The following is an 11596-nucleotide window of genomic DNA, read 5'->3' as shown; positions in this document are numbered from 1 at the left end:
GTCATCGGCTGATTCTGTTTTTATTATTAAACAAGCAATCAGATCTTCTACTGAATGGCCTGGTATTTACTTAAACCTTCAAGCTTCCAAGATCTCCTGGAACCATGGTATCGGACACCGCATTTGTCTCTGCTTTGGCTCTATACTGTAGTCTGCATGGATGCTGACATTTACATGGTTCTTTTTTGACCTCCGCTCTTGGCTCATGATCTGTATCTAAACTTCCAGCTATTCAAAGCAGCATTGGTCTTCCTTGGTGGCTCAGACAGTAAAGAATCTGCCTGCAGTACAGCAGATGCGGGTTCCATCCCTGGGTTGGGAAGATCCCCTAGAGAAGGGAATGGCAACCCACTGAAATATTCTTGCCTGGAGAATCCCATGGACAGAGGAGCCTGGCAGGCTACAGTCCATGGGGTTGCAGAGTCAGACACGACTGAGCAACTTTCACTTCACGTCACCCAGGAAAGGAGGTTGGTCTTTGGAGCCAGTATGATTCAGTGTGAAATCTGTTTTTTAAAAGGTGAATCTTAGTTTCCTCCTCCAGACAACGGTATCAAGAATTAAACTTATTCTGGTAGATTTCCGTGAAGATTTGGGACAGCATAAATGTCATGGGGGAAAGAATTTAACAATTATGTGTGTGCTTTTATACTTCTGACTTTCCTAATGCATGGCCTCGTTCCCAGGGCATTCCAGGTAGTCATCTGCCCGAGGGAGGGAAGGGGATTGAGATGTTCTATAAAAGGAACACAAAACAAACTAACGACAAACAACACCATGACACATAATGTTCAGCTTCTGTCAGTTACACCGTGGTTCAGTCTAAACAGAGTAAAACACTTAGAGCTTTAAAAAATATTTGACATGTCACTCAAATGAAGCAAAACAAAGGCTTTTCTGGCAAGGATTCTACCATAAGAAAGGATTAACTCAGTTCATTTATCTTTTTCTTAGGCTTAGAGTTTTATGAAGGGGCAGACAGAGCAGAGGAGGAGCGGGAAACCTGCCCTTTTCCAGCCCTGAGATGATGCAAAGGCCATGAGGAGCTGAGGAAAAGGGAGAGAGAGGGGAGCGAGATGGCCTGGTAAACATGATCTGAGTCTTCCTTTGGAAAGTTGTTATCTAAACTCAGCGTGTGGACTCTTGTTCATTTGGGTCACCTATTAGACAAGGAACAGTCCATCCAAATAAAGCTGGAGGTACAGCGTGGTCAGGTAGAGAAAACGGCTTCCCACGGCACTCTCCTTCCCGTGTTGAGGGCCCGTGGAGCTGCCATGGGGCTGGTAGAATGAGGCAGTGTGACTCACGCAGAGGCTAAGTGTAGACCACATGGAGGATAAAAAGAAGACTGGGGAATCAGCAGGCAGTGGAAGAAGCAGAGGCACCGAGCCCGCCTGTGAGAGTTGACCAGTGCCACCTGGAAGCATTGCCCAGAACACGGAACCATGAGTTCCTTGGCCCTGGGCAGCAGATTTGGAAGCAGTTGATCAAGCGACATCATGCCAGAGGCTGGAAGATGTTGCCAGATCACACTCCAGATTCAACACAAGATCAGAGTACTCCTTTCTCCCCAAACTCAGGAAGTCGTGTGGCCACCCCTTTCCACCTCCTATACGAACAGCACCATCTTAGGAGAAGACCCAGAGAGAAGGATGGTCAGAGACAGGGCTTTGCATCCAAATGAGAATTCTTTTGGTTTTTTTGGCCGTATGGCAGGTGGGAACTTAGTTCCCCAACCAGGGATCAGACCCATGACTCCTGCAGTGGAAATACGGAGTATTAACCACTGGACTGTCAGTGAAATCCCTGAGAATTGTTTTCTAATCCCAGAAAGACCTTTCAGTGTTCAGGTTAGACTGTTTAAATTACATCAGAGATTTGGGTGGGACAGGAGAAGGTCTATGCAAGATCTCATCTTGGATCACAGACAAGGCAGTTACAGTGCACACCTTTCTCATTCACATGATGCTTCTACACTCGTCTCACGCTGATGACTTATTTTTACCAAAACAAGCTGCCAAGAAACTGAAAACGGGGCCCAGACACAGCCAAGTTGTATTCCGAAAGTCGTGGTTAATGTCCCGTCCGTCACGAGCTCCCTCTGCCAGCAATGAGAGTGCGCTGCCCAAGGCCAAGGATGGGAGACAATGGGTTCCAGTTCCTTCTTTGTGGACGCTGCCCAGCCACAAGCCTCTTCCATTTTTTAAGGACCTGAGGCTAATAGTGTTGAATTTCATGGGAAGAAGAGAAAGTACTAGGGAAATTTTGCAGAAGGCAACCTGAGAAGACTTTGTGTGAGTCAGGCCCCTTGAGGGGCCCACATATGCCGTCTGGTTTCTAAAACGTCCGGGACGTGACCACAAGGCTGAGCCTATAATCCAGATCTGAGCAGAGACTTACTTTTTCGAAAGAGTCCTGTGCTCAAGCTAAGGATTCTCAGGACTGGGACCAAAGGAAGACAAAAACAAAACACGGAGCAAAACACGAGAGGAAAGTGTCTGGGCCTCAGTGTTTGCTTTGTGCCCCCTGGAACCGTATCATAAAATATCAATGATGCAGCTTGTCATGATCTTTAAAACAATGATTCGCCTTTAATTCTAAATGAAACTGATGAGAAGTGTGACGTCTTCTTTACCAGCAAGGCCAAATTGCTCTCTACTGTGAGCTGTGTTTTCCCCACGGTTTGCAGGTGCTGAAGTCTGTATAAAAAGCCCCAATTCTGCAGGGGAACATTGGAATTTTCCTACTGGCAGCTCCCTTCTTGGTTAATTAGACAGTATTAGGAAGGAAAAAGGTTGGCCGTGTTATCTAGAAGGAAGTATTATTAGAGATGGCATTGTATCCTGAAAACATTTCATACCCTGTGTTCTGGTCTCTAACGCACCATCTGGAGCAGCTACTTAGGGAAAATTACAGCAAATTGATAGGAATATTTAAAATTGCCTCAGTTAATTTATTGACAAAGATAAAAGTCTCTTGATGAGAAATAGCATTTCAAGTGTCCTTTGCAAGTCATAAATTGACAGACAACAGACATATATGATGAGGAATCCTAAGACTTGTGTCTCTGGTTAGAACCACCATTACATCTGCACTAGGAGAAGTCAAGGAACTTCTCAGAGACCCATCTCCCTGTTTTGTAAAAGAGAGCACGTTTTCATGAAACATCCAGCCAGAAAGTAATTTGAGATAAAGAATTAAAAGCTAGCTATCAACTCGTCCATTTCATACTGCTTTATCTTCTGTCTTAAAAGAGGTTGCAGTAGTCAGATTAATTAGTCATTGTGGGGACCTCCCTGGTGGTCCAGAGGTTGAGGATCTGCTTTTCAGTGCAGGGAACACAGGTTCTATCCCTGGTCAGGGAACTAAGATCCCATATGCCACAGGGCAGCTAAGCCCACGCACCGCAGCGAAGATCACACGTGTTGCAACTGAGAACTGATGGAGCCACATAAATATTTTTAAAAATTTAATCATTGTTCATAAAGTCCTGGATAAATAAGCTTTCATTACAATAGCATTGTTTTAAAAAGCTTCCTATGCTGTCTACCAATTAGGTTAGAATGAGAGGAAATGTTGAAATGGCTCTTAAGAAATGGCTCTCAAAAATCAATTGATAATGGTGAACACACCTGCTGTTTACTTACTTCTTGCCAGATACTACAAAAGTCCTGGCAGAAAATGAAGAAGAGCTGCTGGTCTCGCAAAGATCGTTTCAGCTCCATCTGCACTCACTGGGCAGTCAACACCAGCAGAATCGTTTTAGACCAAGAAGGACAGCAATAGGGTAACTTCATTGTCAACGCTTTCTGTCTTTCCTTTAGAAATGTCTTTGGATTTTTTTCTAACAGGTGATGGAGGTGAAGGGATAAACATTTCTTGTGGCATGATGCCCGTCTGGTTTTGCTAACAGAATTACTCATCATTTCCTGGTTGAGAAAAGGCATTCAGCATGCTGAAGCCTAGAACTTGCTTTTTTTTAAAAAAATAGGCATGTTTCTAACCTCAGACTCATAATTTGAATACATACAGTTTTGCAGCTGGATCTCATTATCTTTTGAAAGTCAGTTGTCTTATGAATAAATAAATAGGTTTTGGAATGTTCAGTTGTTAACAAAACAATAATATAAGAACAAAGCATTTTTAAACCACTTTATTAAGTTGTGATTGACATACAAAAATCTATACATATTTCAAGGCTTCCCTGATGGCTCAGACAGTAAAGAATCCACCTGTCAGGAGTTGGGGGTTTGATCCCTGGGTTGGTAAGAGCTCCTGGAGGAGGATATGGCAACCCACTCTAGTATTCCTGCCTAGAGAACTCCATGAACAGAGAAGCCTGGCAGGCTACAGTCAATGGGGTTGCAGAGTCAGACATGACTGAGTGACCAATACTTTCATAGATATTTAATGTATACAACCTGATGAGTTTGAAGATAAGTATACATCAATGAAACCAATCCCAAAGAAAGGCAGTGCCAAAGAATGCTCAAACAACCACACAACTGCATTCATCTCACACGCTAGCAAAGTAATGCTCAAAATTCTCCAGGCCAGGCTTCAGCAATATGTGAACCATGAACTTCCTGATGTTCAAGCTGGTTTTAGAAAAGGCAGAGGAACCAGAGATCAAATTGCCAACATCTGCTGGATCATGGAAAAAGCAAGAGAGTTCCAGAGAAACATCTATTTCTGCTTTATTGACTATGCCAAAGCCTTTGACTGTATGGATCACAATAAACTGGAAAATTCTGAAAGAGATGGGAATACCAGACCACCTGACCTGCCTCTTGAGAAATCTATTTGCAGGTCAGGAAGCAACAGTTAGAACTGGACATGGAACAACAGACTGGTTCCAAATAGGAAAAGGAGTACGTCACGGCTGTATATTGTCACCCTGCTTATTTAACTTCTGTGCAGAGTACATCATGAGAAATGCTGGGCTGGAAGAAGCACAAGCTGGAATCAAGATTGCTGGGAGAAATATCAATAACCTCAGATATGCAGATGACACCACCCTTATGGCAGAACGTGAAGAAGAACTAAAGAACCTCTTGATGAAAGTGAAAGAGGAGAGTGAAAAAGTTGGCTTAAAGCTCAACATTCAGAAAACTAAGATCATGGCATCTGGTCCCATCACTTCATGCGAAATAGATGGGGAAATAGTGGAAACAGTGTCAGACTTTATTTTTCTGGGCTCCACAATCATTGCAGATGGTGACTGCAGCCATGAAATTAAAAGACGCTTACTCCTTCAAAGGAAAGTTATGACCAACTTAGACGGCATATTAAAAAGCAGAGACATTACTTTGCCAACAAAGGTCCATCTAGTCAAAGCTATGGTTTTTCCAGTGGTCATGTATGGATGTGAGAGTTGGACTATAAGGAAAGCTGAGCACTGAAAAATTGATGCTTTTGAACTGTGGTGTTGGAGAAGACTCTTGAGAATCCCTTGGACTGCAAGGAGATCCAACCAGTCCATCCTAAAGGAGATCAGTCCTGGGTGTTCATTCGGAGGACTGATTTTGAAGCTGAAACTCCAATACTTTGGCCACCTGATGCGAAGAACTGATTCATTTGAAAAGCCCCCGATGCTGGGAAAGATTGAGGGCAGGAGGAGAAGGGGACGACAGAGGATGAGATGGCTGGATGGCATCACCAACTCAATGGACATGAGTTTGCCAAACTCCAGGACTTGGTGATGGACAGGGAGGCCTGGCGTGTTGCAGTCCATGGGGTCGCAAAGAGTTGGACACGACTGAGTGACTGAACTGAAACTGAACTGATGAAGCCATCACTACAATCTATGTCATAAACATATCCATCACCTCCAAAAGTTTCTTCTCACCCTCTGTACTTACAATTTTTTTCTGTATAGGAACATTTAACATAATATCTACCCTCTTCATAAATTTTCAGTGCAGTATTTTTTAACTATTGGCTCTATGCTGTACCATAGCTCTCTAAGATGTATTCATCTCATATAAGTAAAACTTTGTACCTTTTGACTAATACCTCCGTATTTCCATCTCCCCCCAGCCCCTGGGAACTACCATTCTACCCTCTGCTCCTCTGAGTTTGAATATTTTAGATTCCTCATAGAAAGACCCAAAACACCTTTTAAAGTTAACAATCATGTGATAGTAAACTGGAGAAAAATCTAGATAAAACACAAGAAACAAAGATCATTGTAAATCCAATATATTTTGGTACAGCCAAATTCTATGATTTAAATGGCCAATCAGTGGTGCCCATTTTGTCCAAAGCCAAACTTTCTGAAGGTAAATGTGTTTCACCCACATTTAAAAGAAAATATTTGTGAAACTATTATCTGGACCCATGGTGGTACGTGGTTTAGTCGCTAAGTCCTGTCTGATTCTTACATCCCCATGGACTGTAGCCCACCAGGCTCCTCTGTCCATGGGATTCTCCAGGCAAGAAGACTGGAGTGCATTGCCATATCCTTCTCCAGGGGATCATCCCAACCCAGGATTGAACCTGCATCTCCTCATTGCAAGTGATTCTTTTGCTGACTGAGCCACCAGGCTTGTCTATAAGAAGACTGTACACTTTGCCTTTTCTGGGTCCTATTTAAGAACTGATCCCATGTAAGAGAGGAAACATGCATATCTGGTTGACTCCTAGTGCGGGATAGGAGTCAATGAGCAGCTCCAAGCTGGATTCCATAGGCCGCTGACCCAGGGCCTGATTCCACGAACACACCTGCTGGACTCCTTTATCTCAGTCACAGGCACTGTCCCTGGTCCTCCCCACTGCCACCTCCGGGCACTCGTTCATGGACTCCTGGGTGACAAGTGTGATCCCATAGCCCAAAGCACTCTGTAGTTACCCAGCAAGAGCCTTTTTTAGGGCATGGGATTCTATTTCATGCAAAATGTATCGTACTTTGATATCTCCAAAGATTAAATGCTCTTTGATCACATTCTGACTTCAGAGTCCTAAGCCATCCAAGAGCTTCCATTGATCTGGTCTTGATGTTCCTTTTCAGGATGTCGACAGCCCCTTTCAGGTTATCCCACACTTCTGCACAGCTGGAATACTAGGAGTTTTCTTTCTTTGTTTCTTTATTTTGCTTAATACCCCGACATTTTTTGGTTTTATTTGCAAAATTTTCTTTCTCCTCAGGTTTGACTATCTATATCCCACCCACCCTTCTTCCAAGCTGCATTTTTAAAATATTCTTTTATTTGTTTATTTCACTGCTTGGGTCTTGCAGCACTTGGGATCCTCTGTCTTTGTTGTGTCCCTGACCAGGGATGGAACCCAGCCTGCCTGCATTGGGATTTCGGAGTCTTAGCCACTGGACCACCAAGTGAAAGTGAAGTTGCTCAGTCATGTCTGACTCTTTGCGACCGCATGGACTGTAGCCTATCAGGCTCCTCCGTCCATGGGATTTTCCAGGCAAGAGTGCTGGAGTGGATTGCCATTTCCTTCTCCAGGGGATCTTCCCGACCCAGGAATTGAACCCGGGTCTCCCACATTGCAGGCAGATGCTTTACCGTCTGAGCCACCAGGAACCACCAAGGAGGTCCCCCAAAGCTGCATTTAAATGACATTTCCTCTGTGAAACCTTCCCTGAATTTCCAGCAGCCCTTGACTGGATGTAATCTCTCCTTCACCTCTGTCTTGTGATACCAGTTAGCTGGTGTCTTACATAGGGAGACTTTGTCATATTCTACCTTCTGTTTGTTATTTCTCTGCAATTCTCATCTTCCCTAACAATAATGATAATAATGACAGCAGTTGCTGTTGTTCTGATAGCTCAGTGTTTTATAGGCACTGTGGAAGACAGAGCTTTATTCCTCAGAGCGACTCTATAGAGCAAGCATTATGATCTGTATTTTACAAATGAGCAAACTGAGGCTTAGACGACTTAAAGCAGTGTGGTCCAAGATCACAAGACTGGCAAGCGGTGACACTGGGATTCGGCAAGACTTCAGTCCAATTCCAGTCCATTCTTTTAGGCACTGCCTTATTCCTGTATCCAGAAGATCCTTAAGGAGAAGGAGGAAACTCACATTCACTAAACATCTAAAGTGTTGCTGGCATGGGAGCAGAAACTTGCATGGATGTCATGTCATTTATCTGTGAGGTACATGGTATAATCCACATTTTTCAGGTGAGAAAACCAGGTTCACTGTAAATATTTTTTGACAGGGAATGAGTGGATAAGCCACCTGTAATGCATAAAACTGGTGAGATTGAGAGCCAAAATATATAGTTCAGTTCAGTTCAGTCGCTCATTCAGGCCCAACTCTTTGCGACCCCATGAACCACAGCATGCCAGGCCTCTCTGTCTATCACCAAGTCCCGGAGTTCACCCAAGCCCATGTCCACTGTGTCGGTGATGCTGTCCAACCATCTCATCCTCTGTCATCCTCTTCTCCTCCTGCCCTCAATCTTTCCCAGCATCACGGTCTTTTCAAATGAGTCAGCTCTCTGCATCAGGTGGCCAAAGTATTGGAATTTCAGCTTTAACATCAATCCTTCCAATGAACACCCAGGACTGATCTCCTTTAGGATGGACTGGTTGGATCTCCTTGCAGTCCAAGGGACTCTCAAGGGTCTTCTCCAACACCACAGTTCAAAAGCATCAATTCTTCGGTGCTCAGCCTTCTTCACAGTCCAACTCTCACATCCATACATGACCACAGGAAGAACCATAGCCTTGACTAGACGGACCTTTGTTGGCAAAGTGATGTCTCTGCTTTTCAATATGCGATCTAGGTTGGACATAACTTTCCTTTCAAGGAGTAAGCGTCTTTTAATTTCATGGCTGCAGTCACCATCTGCAGTGATTGTGGAGCCCAGAAAAATAAAGTCTGACACTGTTTGCATGAAGCGATGGGACCAGGTGTCATGATCTTCGTTTTCTGAATGTTGAGCTTTAAGCCATCTTTTTCACTCTCCACTTTCACCTTCATCAAGAGGCTCTTTAGTTCCTCTTCACTTTTTGCCATAAGGGTGGTGTCATCTGCATATCTGAGGTTATTGATATTTCTCCAGGCAATCTTGATTCCAGCTTGTGTTTCTTCCAGTCCAGCGTTTCTCATGATGTACTCTGCATAGAAGTTAAATAAACAGGGTGACAATATACAGCCTTGACGTACTCCTTTTCCTATTTGGAACCAGTCTGTTGTTCCATGTCCAGTTCTAACTGTTGCTTCCTGACCTGCATACAGGTTTCTCAAGAGGCAGGTCAGATGGTCTGGTATTCCCATCTCTTTCAGAATTTTCCACAGTTTATTGTGATCCACACAGTCAAAGGCTTTGGCATAGTCAATAAAGCAGAAATAGATGTTTCTCTGAAACTCTCTTGCTTTTTCGATGATCCAGCGGATGTTGGCAATTTGATCTCTGGTTCCTCTGCCTTTTCTAAAACCAGCTTGAACATCAGGAAGTTCATGGTTCACATATTGCTGAAGCCTGGCTTGGAGAATTTTGAGCATTACTTTACTAGCGTGTGAGATGAGTGCAATTGTGCGGTAGTTTGAGCATTCTTTGGCATTGCCTTTCTTTGGGATTGGAATGAAAACTGACCTTTTCCAGTCCTGTGGCCACTGCTGAGTTTTCCAAATTTGCTGGCCTATTGAGTGCAGCACTTTCACAGCATCATCTTTCAGGATTTGAAATAGCTCAACTGGAATTCCATCACCTCCACTAGCTTTGTTTGTAGTAACCCTTTAAGTCAACAAGTAAAATAATAACTACCCTGCAGGAAAATGGGTAAAAAACATGAAAAGGCATTTAGCAAAGAAGAAGATAGAATGACCAAAAACATACAAAGCGATGCTCAGCCTTATTTAAATTTTCACTTTTAATGTAATCACTAGGGAAACTGCCCCTAAGATGAATACAGGTGTGATTGCCCCAGTATAGTTTGAAGAATGAATAAACTGTGGTATATTGTAGTATAATGGAATATTTTACTGAGTTAAAAAGAAGAATCTGTTAAGTATAAAAGTAGATGAATTTTAATATCAGAATATTAAGTAAAAAATCAAGTTACTAAAGTATGCTACTTACTTTAAATTTAAAACACTGAAAAATACCAAATGTTTCTGAATAATATACATTAAAATAAAATCTATGGCATCCCTTGTGGCTCAGCAGGTAAAGAATTCACCTGCAATGCGGGAGACCTGGGTTTGATCCCTGGGTTGGGAAGATCCCCTGGAGAAGAGAAAGGCTACCCACTCCAGTATTCTGGCCTGGGGAATTGTATGGACCGTATAGTGTATGGGGTCACAAAGAGTCGGACATGACTGAGTGACTTTTACTTCACTCTCTCATAGCTCAGTTGGTAAAGAGTCTGCCTGCAATGCAGGAGACCCCGATTTGATTCCTGGGTTGAAAGAACCACTGGAGAAGGGATAGTCTATCCACTCCAATATTCTTGGCCTTCCCTGGTGGCTCAGCTAGTAAAGAATCTGCCTGCAATGTAGGAGACCTGGGTTCAATCCCTGGGTTGGGAAGATCCCCTGGGGAAGGGAAAGGCTACCCACCTCAGTATTCTGGCCTGGAGAATTCCACGGACTACAGTCCATGGGGTCAAAAACAGTTGGACGTGACTGAGTGACTTTCACTTTCATGCAGAATATATGTAGTAAAAAGTATGAAAAGCTGCTAAAAGTTAACTTGTTAGGTCACAAAAGCATCACAAACCTCTTTCTGAAATGGTTCTACCAGTTTTCATTCCCACTTCCAATACGTGACACTTCTTATTACTCCATTGGGTTGTTAGGCATTTTGATTTTTGTCAATTTTAAAGAGTATGAAATGGCATCTCCTTATGTAAATTTGTATTTCCCTTCCTTCTAGTAAAGCTGAACATCATTTCCTGGGATACCCTGGGGAAGGAGATGAAGAAATGAGATCAGGGCTTGTATTAGGTTTTTCTTTTTTTTTAATCTATGAGTAACAATTACTGCAAACTTCATAGCTTAAACTAATGCCATTTTACTATCTTACAGTCTCTGTAGGTTAGAAATCCAGGCAAGGCTTTCCTAGGTTGTCTGAGCAGGGTCTCACGAGGCTGAAATCAAAGTGTTAACCACAATGTGTTCTCTTTAGGAACCTCAGTTAGAAACAAATCTGCTTCCAAGCTCCCTCTGGTTATTGGCACAGTTCATTTCTTTGCAACTGTAGAATACAGGCGGCTTGTTTTTTCAGAGCCAGTGATGAGGAGAGAGGTTCTCAGTCTTTAGAAGTCTTTTATCCCCTGTTCCCCTTTTAAGGTGCCCCCCTCATTAAATGGTGGCTTCTCTGGTGGTTCAGATGGTAAAGAATCTGCCTGCAGTGTGGGAGAACTTGGTTCGATCCCTGGGTCAGGAAGATCCCCTGGAGAAGAAAATGGCAACCCTCTCCATTATTCTTGCCTGGGGAATTCCATGGACAGAGGAGCCTGGTGAAGTACAGTCCATGGGATCACAGAGTTGGACATAACTGAGCGACTAACTTTTATTTTTACTTCCTCATTAAATGAGGCCCAAACAGAATAATCTCCCTTTGGGTAAACTTGAGGTCAACTAGTTAGGGATTTTAATCATATCTACAAAATCCTTTAGCCTTTGCC

This window comes from Bubalus bubalis, chromosome 1 (assembly GCF_019923935.1).
Source record: "Bubalus bubalis isolate 160015118507 breed Murrah chromosome 1, NDDB_SH_1, whole genome shotgun sequence".
NCBI classification, from domain to species: domain Eukaryota; kingdom Metazoa; phylum Chordata; class Mammalia; order Artiodactyla; family Bovidae; genus Bubalus; species Bubalus bubalis.
Note: the sequence above shows the minus strand (reverse complement) of the source record.